The sequence below is a fragment of the Dermacentor albipictus genome, chromosome 1 (genome assembly GCF_038994185.2).
Source record: "Dermacentor albipictus isolate Rhodes 1998 colony chromosome 1, USDA_Dalb.pri_finalv2, whole genome shotgun sequence".
NCBI classification, from domain to species: domain Eukaryota; kingdom Metazoa; phylum Arthropoda; class Arachnida; order Ixodida; family Ixodidae; genus Dermacentor; species Dermacentor albipictus.
The window spans coordinates 212192665-212205783 of NC_091821.1; the positions used below are offsets into that span (position 1 = coordinate 212192665).

The 13119-nt window shown below is 48.5% G+C and overlaps 2 protein-coding genes and 1 pseudogene across 4 annotated transcripts in view; 1 reads left to right on the forward strand and 2 right to left on the reverse strand.

The window, feature by feature from the left end:
• Positions 1–13119, forward strand: part of LOC135915994 (protein O-mannosyl-transferase Tmtc3-like) — a 953411-nt gene that overhangs the window by 87418 nt on the left and 852874 nt on the right. The gene's annotated exons all lie outside the window — the stretch shown is intronic.
• Positions 1–13119, reverse strand: part of LOC135915992 (lysosomal protective protein-like) — a 268663-nt gene that overhangs the window by 68201 nt on the left and 187343 nt on the right. The window lies entirely within an intron of this gene.
• Positions 3859–4039, reverse strand: LOC135916005 (U2 spliceosomal RNA; annotated as a pseudogene).

Here is a 13119-nt window from a genome sequence, read left to right on the forward strand (position 1 = left end):
CGCGTAGAACTATGTGGTACATCTTATCCCCGACTTAGTGACAGAGTTATTACTTAATACGGATAGAAAGCTCCGCATAAAGACCCCTTACACGCGCTTCATTCTTCCGGGGAGACACTCCTCTCGCCAGCTCTAACAGATACAACGACGGGCCTCAGAATCCGTGACGACATCAAAAATCCCACGTGGAGCCTGCGTGTGTGTGTCCGTAGATCTGCGAACCTCAGCCTGGCTGCGTGTGTCTGTAGACGCGTCGCCTTTGATTAGGGAACGCGAGCGTACGCGTTGAGCCGCGGCCGCCCCTGGGTGCCAAGCAGAGAGGGTTCAGTGGGACCCGCTGAATGGATTTGGCGAAATGCGCTGCTCGCCGTGCACAGCGCGCGGCCAAGTATAAGCGCACACAAATGGGCCGCGAGTTTCGCCACTGTCTCGCGCGATTCTTCCACTGTCCTCGGGGAAATCAGGTCTTAGGCAGGCCGATGAGGCCTCCGGCTGGCGTCGTGGGAGGCGCTGATTCCAAAGGAGCTTTCACACGCACGAACACGCGCACGAAAGAAGCCCCTGCGCTCCTTTATTATTATTTTATTTACTTCATGTGTCGCATTTTCCTTCACGCGCCGCTGCGCTGTATTATATCGGCCATGCCTGCCGGAGTAACTAAGCTCTCGTCTTCGGGCACCAACTTGCGGTGAGGGCGAAGAAATAAACGGAGGCGGAAGGAAGGGCGGCATAGACGCCCCGGGGAATGAGGAAAACTTGCTTTTGATGCATGCAAACAGCGCTTTCCTTGCGACCTCGTGCTGGACTGAGCGGCAGTGGATGATTGCTGAGGCCGTGTGTACAACGGACATCGCGCATTCGTTCTTTTTTGGACGGAGAACCTCTCTTCGTGCGACAGTGCGTTGAGCGGAGCTTTGTTCGTTTCGCTTTTAATTGCCCTATTTCGTTCTAGCACACTAGCACAACGCAATCTCTCCAGTAAATAATTCGCACGCTCGCCCGTTCATGTTATTGGCCATACGGATTCGCACATTGGATTCACCTCCAGCAACGAAACAGTCGTAGTTTGTCACATAATCACCGAAATTTTTGATGATCGCAGTTGTTTTTTTCTTCGAAATGTACCAGCGGCGAGAGTCACAGCCTTAAGAACATCATAAAAAAAACACAACTGACCTTACGGGTAAAATTTAGAGAATGATGAGCAGGTATAATACGGGGTGATCACTTTTTAGTTTTACGGAAGTTCTAAAAATAGCCTATGGGAGATAGCGTAATCATTGCCCTTGAGCTGGATTATTCGAAGAAGTGGACATTACTAGCACGAGAAATCGAAACACGTGTTCAACTAGTTAATGAAAATACATTAATTAACTTCTTAATTAATTGCTTTATGGCACATATATTGCACTTCGCGAATTGTAGCCGGTGAACTTGTAAGACCTATCCACTTGAAATAAATTTCAGGGAAAACAGCAGTTTTTCAGATATTATATCCCTAAGTGTGGGACGAAATACATAGGCGTTCGAGTTACTTTTGTGCTTCTATGCATAAAAGAGCTTTTTGTTAAAAAATATATGGAACAACAGTGGCTTTTTGCACTGAGCTTTATGGCGCGTATCTCCAAACTGGTCTGATTCTTGAAATTCATTATAGTTAGATACGCCTTGTAAACCCACTGGGTACAATACGGAAATCCCTATATGTGTGGTAAAGTAATTAATTAAGCAGGTAATTATAGGAATAGGTGTTTCGATTTCTCGTCTAAGTAATGTCCGCCTCTATGATTAATAATTTTCAAGGACTAGAATTCTGTTATCTGCAACAGGCGATTTTTAATATTTTCGTGAAGATTAAAAGTTATCCCCCTGCATAAGGTTTGCTTTTGCACCGTTCCACTCCTTCCTTATTATAGACCGCTCACGCTAGGCCGATACTAATGACTAGGATTTAGTGTTCTCGGGTTTTATTTTTTTAATACTTGGCGTACTTTTTTTTCGGCAAATATATTTTTCTAGATGAACTTTCACCGGCTTTTTGCAGTGGATAACGTTTTGCGTTGAAGCTTACAAGCTTTTATTCTTTCGGCCAATATCCGGTTCCTTATTTTGTTGACATTGAAACGTTATTATTATAGATCCTGCTCGTTTAAGTTACAGTTACATTCAAAATACAGAGTAACTAAGTTTTCGAGAAGCAGTCTAGCAAAAGAGTGACTATCAAGGAATTAAGAGTGAGCACATTTGATATTCGAACACAAATAGAGTCAGACTTTACTTGTAATGCCACGCGAGTACAGAGCTCGAACAACGAATATGCAGAAAGAGAAAACGCTAGATACTACCCCGAGCGCTTCCATCAGTGGGCAATTAGTTCATCCACGCAGGGGCCACAGCGCGAATAAAGCAAGGGCCCGGGCCAAGGCCATCCTCCCCCCACCCCTCGCCCCTATACTTGACTGCCAGAGAGTTACATACAACAGCATCTAACTGGGAGAAAATGCTGAAGAAAGCTATCACGTTAAAAACGTAAAGATTGCTTGGGCGGCAGGGCTGGTGCGTGTCTTTGACTTCGCCAGGTTCCTTGCATCGGAGAGAATGTATAGGCTCGCAGCAGGGCGCCGATCGCTGTCTTAGCTTTCTGATAAATTTACATCTCCTGACTCTATTCTGTTGAAACCAACCACATAAAAAATGGCGTAGTTTTCATTTTCCTCTTTGGTTTAAATCGGTAGCGCTGAACCCTAGTCATAATAGTATGGCGCCGGTCGAACCGCTGACAAATTTCGAATTGGAAGAGAATTCTTATAGGGTCGTTACGTTTTCCCGCTCTGAATTCACTGTGGGTTAGATTGCAATGTTTCTACCAAGTTGTGCTTGTGATGCATCCTGGTAACAGCAAAAGTTCAGATAGAAGGCCTGGCATTAATGTAAACTGCAGATGGGAACTGGAAGCCCCATTTGACAAATAATACGTAAGCTGACACGCAAATATTCTAAAATTAAACGCACAAGGGCTGCAAACAAGTAAACACATTCGAAGGTATTCAGGAAAACGGAGCATGTTATGTTTTCGTTAGTAGGTACATACAGACGCGCCTTCTGCGCGCAACACGTGTTCCCCGGGGCTTCCCGTGGAGCTGACAACGCCCGCTACTCGAGTCGATGGCCTCGGAAGAAGCAAAACGCTGGAACATTCAGCAGCAGTCCGTGCGACCAGCCAGCGCCTGCTGGCTGGTCAAATGAACTGCTGCTGGAAAGAAGAAATAAAAGAAAGGAAATAAATGCCGAAAGGGAATTTAATATCTTTTTAAGGCTACCCGCTGGACTGGCGAGTCGTTATACCTAATTTTGACCCGCCGTAGTGGCGCAGTGACTTTGGCGTTGCGCTGCTAAGCCCAAGATCGCGGGATCAGATCCCGGCCGCGGCGCCCACATTTGGATGGGGGCGAAATGCGAAATGGCCGCTGTACCGTATAATTGGGTGTGCGTTAAAGAACTCCAGGCGGTCAAAATTAACCCGGAGTTCCCCACTACAGCATGACTCCTAACCATGTCGTGGTTGTTGCACGTAAAACCCCAGAATTTAATTTTTCTCACTTAATTTTTCTAATACGTACAAGAAAGACGACAGGACTATAGACTTCAATTGGTGCAACGAACCAACCAGCACAAAAATAATCACTCCTGGACGGCATTGATGCAGACCGCCATAAATATTGTACAGTGAGGACATGAATGCTTAGTTCCACCGTAAACACGTCATTACATTTTTTTTTTACAGTGAAGCTGTATATGGCTAGGTTCTTGAAAAAGTTGCGTGCGTCTATCGAGCCGTGTAGATAAAAAATTTCTGCCCATACGTGGGCTGATCCCGAAGATAGTGCAATGCGGGGCCGACCCGCGGCGTATACGTGAAGCAGGCTTTACGCGCACTGCCAACTTGCGAAAATAAGTTTAATATCTTAGTGGAAATACAACCCATATCATATAGTAAGCTGATAAGAACAGATACTACGCTTTGACCCGCGTCGGCCATGTCTACGCTCGCACTGACCTCTCTTTGTCGGCGTTCCAAGCGCTTGCGTATCTCCTTTCGCTCGCCTGTGGTGGCGGTCCCGTAAGCGTGTTGCCCGCCAGGACCGCTAGGCGGAAAGAAATGCGAACCGTCTATGTCGCGCAAACTTGGAACGTTTCACCGGAACTACGTCCAGGTTTCAGAGGGAGTTTGTGGGAAACCAATTTTGTGTGGCCTGTGTTGTGTGTGATCGCTTGTGGTTTTCGAGTAACCTTACAACCATTACTGCACCGCGACACGTCGACCAACGCACGATCGCATTGGCTACGGGGAAGCAGTGTGCGCCCTCGGAGTGCGGTGAGGAGCGCCTCTTTTCTACGTGCGTGGATTCGTTAGTAAACGGTGTCGTGCCGCGTTTTGGGACTATACTTGGGTATGCATATCCCCCGGTGCCTCATCGTCTTCCGAGGATGTACATCATGTAGGACCGAATAGTCCCGCCTCCTTTTTCATTTATGTGCCTATGGCGTTTGACGCACTACAATGGACAGTTCGCCATTAAGGGGTCCACATACACAGCTTCGCTGGCCATCCACCTTCACAGAGTGGAATGGCGCTGAACTTTTTTTTTTTTTAGACCTGTGAAGGAGTCCGTATTGACGTTTCGTGTCACTCTAGAAAGAGCGAAGCGAGAGCCACGCTTCAGCGCACGAGACAGCCACCGCTTGACAGAGAGAGAGAGGGAGAGACAGACAGAGAGAGAGAGAGAGATACAAATGAAAGAAAGGCAGGGAGGTTAATCGGAGCTACAGCCTCCGGTTTGCTACCCTGCACTAGGGGAAGGGAAAGGGGAAGTAAAGACAGAAAGAAGAGCGGTGACAAAAATAAAACCGTGAAAAAAAAGAAAGAAGGGGATGCGATGGGAACATTATAGTCTTTCTAATAGGCCACTGACACGTAAAAAGGTCAACAAAGTCTTGACCGACTTTCGGTAAGACGGCAGTTCATGCCGGAATTCCAAGACCGTCTTTTCTGAAAGTTGCCTGTCGTCAAGGTGTGCCACGCGGCCGCTAGTGACAACCGGTGCGCGCTGTATCCAGGACAGTGGCAAAGTGCGTGTTCTATAGTCTCCTCGCCGCCGCAGTGACTGCAAGCCGCGCTTTCGTCCATACCGACTCGGAAGGCAAAAGATCTTGTGAAAGCGACACCAAGCCACACTCGGCAAAGTACTGCTGTCTCGAGTCGAGGGAGTCCAGCGCACAAGTCTAAACCGACTGGACCCGTCCCTTCGCCACCGCGCATGTTACAATAAATAGCATTGAGATTAGATCAAAGGACGTGCTGCGAGTGGCTGGCATTGTTTTGTACATTGCCTGCAAAGTGCGCGGACATCCCCAGTAACACAAATCTGTTGTGCAACCCAGGCTCGGCACCTTACGACGCTGACGAGCTGCTTCAGGGTGAGCAGTGACTTCATTGATTGCAGGGGCACGGCGAGTCGATGACGTTGTTGCAAAGATCGAGCAATGTACATTAAAAAATTCACCGACGATTGCGATACTCCCTAAGGCAAGCTGTATACGTGTTGTCCTTTCGCGAAATATTGGCTGGCGTGGACCATCTATTTCGTGCGGCACGTTGCAAACAGAGCGAAATGTGCTGCGCCTGCCTTTCTAATCTGGAGATCGCGAGAGCCAGCGTGTGGGACACGTGGACGTGATTCACACCAGCCACCTCCGACAAACATAGACCGTTCTTTCATGGGCGCCACCATATTGCTACGCAGTGGCACCATCTATGGGCAATCGGCATGATAGACCGTTCTTTCATGGGCGCCACTATATTGCTACGCAGTGGCGCCATCTATGGGCAATCGGCAAGCTTGCTTGGGCGAGCGCTCCGTTTTGCATGGCAGGTATACGCTCGGCGGTAGTTTCTGGCGTTTGCTTTCGTGCTGGTGCGGTCTATTTAGTATTACGTGCGTCTTGTACTTGGAAAATGCTTCTGTGAGACGTACTGATTGGTTTAAGTCGGTATGACCGGACTTTCTGCTGGCGTTGAGGCGGTCGGAGCACACAGCGCGATGTGTTCACGCATATTTGAGCCGAAAATCAGCCTCGGAGTTCAATTGTGTATTTTTTAATGTTCCATTCACTAATATGACCTTATTTCAGTAGTATCCTCTAGTTCTAAGCGGCGGTTTAGGAGCATCAAAATATACGCGGTGATCGTAAAAGCGTGGGTACCGTTCTGCTACAATAGGAGCTGTGCTACTGTTAGTTGCAGATTACATTGCGTGACTACTTGGTTCGGTGGATGAGGCTTCCACCCATAAATAAGATAGTTTTGTTTAGTAATAACAGCATACCTGACAGTGGGAATTAAGCTTGTCCAGCAAAGCGACCGTTTACGAACTGAGCGAGCGTCCTAAGCAGAGGGAGCTGTTGGATTACAGATATCTTTGTTCTATATAGCGCATGGTCCAAGCATACGGCATCAATGTTCATAGATCTATAAACATTGTGCAGCGTGACTATGCGAGGTCGTATTGCTGCGTTAGGCCCGTTTTCTCCTTCTTTTTCGAGAAAGAGGATGATAACCGAATTTTTTTTTTCGTTGTTGTGTTCGTTCCGTTCTATACGACGCACTCACACGTATTACGGAAATTTTGACCTCATAAATAGCCATCGCATTCTTTTTATGCGATTCTTCTCATATAGTATGGCTTTACAGTGCAAAAAGGCAATACCGAAGCACATAGCTATATATGTATCACGCTGGTTCACCAACCGCAATGATCGCTCGCTGTGTTGACCAGCGCCATCGGCCTCACGCAGGAGGCTAGTTTAGACATATAGTGATTTCAAGCCCAGTAGACTTGAAATGCGTGAGAACGATGCCGATGTATCACAAATATTTTATAGCGCCTGCCGCTCAGATGTTTCGTGGTTGCCTTAGGCTGGCCGTACACGAGCATGCGCTCTTAGGTTTTAACTTCAATGAAAAGCGATCAGATAGTGTGCAGATTTACCATTTCATGCTGGTAATGCAGAGAAACCGGTTCTCTGCGTTGAATTAAAACCGATATACGCAAAATAGTTCACAACACATACACACACCGCGGCTTATAATGCACGTCACATGTTTGCGCCCCCAATAGATATTTCCGCGTACTGTAGTTACCGATGCACTGAAAGGCTTCTCTGACGACCTTATATGACCGGAAATTGTGTAAATTACACAATGTATACGATCTAAAACATCTCCAACTCGTTCCGCAGCACGCGACAGCAATATTTTCAAGCAGCGCCGCGCCGGATCTCACAAGCCAGAGGAAAGGCTCGCCGCGCGCCCTTTCGAAAAGGTCTATACGCGCGCCCACGAAAAGGTCTATACCAAACCACGCTAACCACTCTGGCGCCATCTCTTAGCCATCGTAGCCGCACTCTCCTCTCCGCTTGCTCTCCTCTCCGCGTTCGCTCGGGTAGGCCGCCGATGCCGCCGAGGCTCGCCGCAAGAACGGGCGCCTAAGAGCTGCGCTCTTAGATAATCACAAACCATGACAATATAAACAAGCGCGAACGAGACCAAACCAAGCAAACCGAACAAGCGCGAGCGAGAGCTGACGCGAGCAGACGATAGTACGAAACGAGCGGTCCGGCTGAGTTCAAATACGAGTACGCATACGAGTACGTCGAGCGGGATCGCATAACACCAGTTTCCCGCGCACCTCATTGAAGGGGCCGCTCTTATTGGTCTACGCCGTTCGCGGCTTTCATCTCCCGCTCCGCGGTCGCTCTTTCATCTTTCGCTGTGCTCACCGCCGCCGTCACCGACGCCGACGCTCGCCGCAGGAACGGGCGCCCAATTAAGTTCCTCGCGCGTAGCAGGAAGAATGACCCAATGGCAGGCTGCTGTCAAAGCCGCGCATGCACGACGCGGTTGTATAGCAACGCGAAACGTCGGCGCAGTTAGCGGCTCTTGTAGTATGGAGTGTTCAACCTTTGCCCAGCTCACCGACGCCCACGCGACGTAGGTATACCTTCAGCAGAGGTGGTGCGGTGCGCTTAAAACGCTGGAGTATATCGGGCACTTAAGAGCTGCGCTCTAAAAAAATTCACCGATGATTACAATAATCCCTAATAAGAAATTTGAGTGCAGCTTTATACGTGTTTTCATTTCGCGATATATTGGCTGGTGCGGACAATCTGTCTCGTACGGCACGTTGCAAACGGAGCGGAGTATGGCGCGACTGCCTCGCTAATCAGGAGATCGCGAGAGTCAGCGCGCGACTGACGCGTGGGCGCGATTCACAGCAGCTGCCGCAGACGCAACTCCCAGACGACGCGTGAAACTCTGGCGCCATCTCGTAGCCATCGTCGCAGCGCTACACTTACGCTTTCGGCATACACTGCTCCTCCGCTTTCCGCCTCATGGTTCCACTGCCGCCTCCTCCTCCGCTTTCTTCCTCGCGTCTTTCATCCTCCGCTACGTTCAGCGTTCGCTCTTTCATTCCTCGCTGTGCTCGTTGGTTCAGTTACACCGACGCCGACGTTCGTCGCAGGAACGGGCGCCTAAGAGCTGCACTCTAAAAAAAAAAAACAAAAAACACAGGCTGTGCGCATGGCGTCTAGTTCGATGGCAGTGGCATGGTCAAGTAGTTGAACTGACAAATATTTTTTCATTGCGTGGACTGAATCCGTAAAAGAATGGCAAATGATCTGGATAGAACAGTGTCAGCACTATAAGCGTGATATTGTCTAACGTATAGCATACGGGAGGCAGGACTGGAAGGGCGGAGATTCGTTTATAAGTCATGTATGCGAAATCGTGCCCAAGGTTGTAGTTGTCATTATAAAACCTGGGTACACACATCATAATAGACCAGTGATGACATTTGCATGTTTTTCCATGCAGGTCACCCAGGTTCCGGCTTCACCTTGTAGCAAGGGGGTAATCGAGTTTGCTCACGCTGCACGCAAGGGTGAAGCGTGCTTTTACCTGCATATGCATAAAAAGCGAAAGGTATTTTGCTCCCTGTCATAAATTTCACGGTTAAGATTTCCTCCAAAAGGATATGTAAAGCTTTGAATTGAATATCTCTACGACGTCCCCTATTCGACTAGCGAAGGCACAATAGTATTAGGAGATGATCAGAGAAGACACAAGGCACGCAATGCCAGCGAAAGAGTGTTAAAGCTCAAGCCTGTTTACTAATTCTTTGTTATCACTACATAAGTAATAGCTTATTTTAGGGTTGTGATTACCGCAGCAACTGATTAAATGATTTACTGGCGCCTTTTCTGGGTGAATATGTCGCCACGAAATCTTGACAGATTCTTTACTCTGGTGATATCGGGGTCAAGAGACGAAATAAAACGGTTGCGTTCGTTCGTAGGCGATTGAACATGTCATACTATATGCCTGATGGGGGTCCCTCGCCGCTGTCAATGTGATCATTCTATTCCGGAGGTAAATCAAACCCGTATTCCTCGTTTCTACGAGCAACAAAAGAACAGGAAACGAATAACACGAGTGAGTATACTGAACATGTACTCGCAGCGAGCGAGTTCCATGGTCTGGCTGGAGAGGTAGCCCTGAAAAATGAACCACGAACAAACCGTGCCCCGACAAGAAGGACGGAGGCAGCGCAAAGTGGATCGAAACTTCTGGCCAGAAACGATAATCCAGTCCATTTAGCTGGCAGCGCGAGTGGGTGTGTTCGCGAGCAAATGCGCCTGGGCGTCGCACCCATCACCCGGCCCATCCAGCAAACGACTGGCGGTCGCCACCGCGCCGCTCCCGGCCGCTCGGCCCCGCTTCTTTTTGCTCTCTCCTTTTCTCCCGCCCATTTACTGCTCAGTCGTCTACCGTTGCTGCAGAGGTGCGTGTGCGCACGCGTGCGTGCGTGCGTATGTGCGTGCGAGCGAGCGAGGGAGCGCCGATCCACGACGGCATACCAGGCGCGCCGCTTTTGGGGAGGAACGGCCGCTCTCTTGCTCCTCTGCGTCTCAGGCGTTTTCGGCGCCGAGCGGGGCTGCTTTTTGGACGCGTTGGCTCAAGGGTGTTTGCATACGGCGTGCGGGGAAAATTGTCAGCCCTTCCTGCTCAATGGCACGCGGTGCGCTCAGCCGCGCAAGCCCTCGCTCGCTGCGTACACCTACACGCACGACGCTCGCGCGCCTCGCTGGCTCCGAGGGGGCGGGAAAGGCGCCGCCGACCCAGAAGCCCTTCAGGCGCGGCTGAATCGGGTGTTGCCTGCCACGCGCGCCTCCAAAGTCCGACTCCATTTCACCTCAAGCAATTCTAATTCTATCTTTCTTCTTCTTCTTTCGTTCGCTGCTTCTTTCTTTTACTTTTCGCGAGCACGGACTCACTTTTGCAGAGAGAGAGAGAGCTCACTTGTACAGTGTGACCCCCCTCCCCTCTTCGCCATCCTCCCCGCACGCTGTTATCCTGGCCGATGAAAGCCCCGAGCTTCGAAACGAGCGTTTAACGGCGCCTGTTCGCGACGCGCGCGGGCATGCTCTCAGCGTAGCGCTCAGCGAAAGCTCCCGGCATTCTTGACGGCCCGTATACGCGGCGAGAAAATTTTGAAACCTGCCCCTTTATTGCCCATCGGAGTGGCCATGTATCTCCGCGCTCTCTGCGAGCTTGGTAACAACGAGGCGCCTCTGTCCTCCAGCCATTTGCAGTTTGTTCTGTGATGTTCGCGCTACGCGCAGGGAACGCGCTCCCCGATATTTGAAAGACCGCAGAGGAACGAACGGCATATGTGCGAGCTCTGCATTTCATCTGCGGACCTTTCTTTTGCTCCGCGCAATATCCTTCTCGCTAGGCCGGACAACCAAATGCCAGCCTTGATGCTATCAAGTCACGCTATTCCTGAAGACCTCTGCGAAACATAAGCGCGCAACCACATGAATGGGTTCTGGTTGCAATGTGATTAACAATAAAAGTCACCATGATGAAGGTGAAGGTTACGATAATACATTCGAAATAATTTGGTATGCGCAAGTCCTTTCCAAGTGTTTACGCCGATGTTTTCGTAAATATAAATATACCAGCTTCTGTCAACCATTGCATCTTTTTCACTTCAGAGGATAGAGAGATGTTCTTGCTATAGGAATGTGTAGGTAGGAATGATGTAGGATGAACCCCCTCCCCCCCCCCCCCCTCTGCACTTTTTTATTCGTTTATTTCTGACCTGTGCATACAAGTCGAACTGTTTTGAGTTGGTTTTTATGTCACAATTCTAAGATGCGTGGATGGGACTACAGGCTTGGTTAGCTCACACCTCGCGACTCTCCTGATCGAATCATAACACCGGCGATGGTTCACATTATTGAACGTGATATCGCAAAGTGCGGTAAAGTTGGATATGTAATTATCAAGACTCTCATTCATTCCTTCTTTTGTCGGATTCTGTAAAAGAATACATTCTTTCAGAACGTTAATTAAACCTTACTGTTCTGAGAGGAATTCCCAGCTATTGTTTCATGTTATTTCTTAAGGTTTCAGGGCTCAGGGCCCATAAGTTCGTTAAACACATGATCATATTCCCTGCATTTTGATCGCGCAAATGCTTTTGTTTTGCCTTGTTTTATCTTTGTGTTATTCAGCAGCAATGGTGGGCCGTGTGTTGGTATGTAATTCTTATTTACATCAAATATTAGAGAATACTCCCTAACTCCAGTGACACTGCGAACAGCTTTTATGCTCAGCCAACTGCTCAATAGGCTTACATTTCCCACATATTTTTCAGAAGCCCCCGGTTGTCCTGAAAAATTGAGATGCAGTGCCACCTGAACAACTCCTGGGAGTTGTAACTCGTGGGGCAGGGTCTGAACTTGTCACTCTCCGTTGCGCAGTCTCTAATGTTATTCCACAATCGCCACCTCACTGGGCCAAATTTTGCGATTCGAAGGGAGCTCTATAATCTACCGTCAGCTTTGCGCTGCAGCCAAGGTTAGCAGCTGGCACTAGGTATAAAAGGTATTGCCTTCACGCTTTGGACAGAGGCCCCAACATAATGCTTCAGTGGATATCGGGACAATGCGAAATCATCGGCAATTAAAGTGCCGACAAAGCTGCCCGCGCAGCATATTGAGAAGACGAAAACACTGGATTTGGCTGTCCTAAACAGACGCAGCGCGGGACTTTAGCTTTCTTGCCCGTATACCACGTTAAAGAAAAGAAATTCTCCAGAGATAAGTAAGGGCGCCTACTCCCGAAATGAGCCCATGTATCAAATTAAAGCTTTCACCCGGTCTTAGTCGATATGAATATAATTCACTCTGTCATCTGAGAATAGGTGTTGCTTTATGGTGGCCCAGAGGAACTCTAAAGCACTTGTCCGTCCGTCCGTCAATCAATCAATCAATCAATCAATCAATCAATCAATCAATCAATCAATCAATCAATCAATCAATCAATCAATCAATCAATCAATCAATCAATCAATCAATCAATCAATCAATCAATCTCCTGGGAGCTGCTGGACAAACATATATTTTGCACGTAAAATAAAAGTGTCAGGCATACATAGTTTAAACTGTAATTAACTCGATGTAGTTTGTTGCTCGTCGCTATAACGCTCTGCATTGATGTACCTCTGTATTGATGAACCTTAGAAAAGGTGCATCAATATGCCGTGCAGGGGCCCGTGGCAGGCGGCCGCATCAGCAGCAACAACCCCAACCCCAACAACGACAACGATGAAGACGAAGGCGATTAAAATAGACAAAAGAAGACCAACGGAGGAGATAGAACAAATTTGGGGCGAGGAGGGAGGGGGGCGGGACACTAGCGTAAACACCGCTAACCCGTTGCGTGAACAAAACAGTGACCCGAAGACATCGCATAGCTTTTATTTGAATAACATACTAATAAAAAAACCTTTTTTTTATAAATTATCATTGATGTAAGTGGGCCAGATTTTCCAGCAAAGAAACAAGCGAGCATATAAAGCAGCCTGACATATGCGTGCATTCATTTTGCGTATTTTGAGAACGTCGTTCATCACGGCCAATGAATTTCGTTCAACTTCTGACGCGGGATGACCGAGAATGCAGAAGCAGCTGCTACCATGAAGTTTCTTG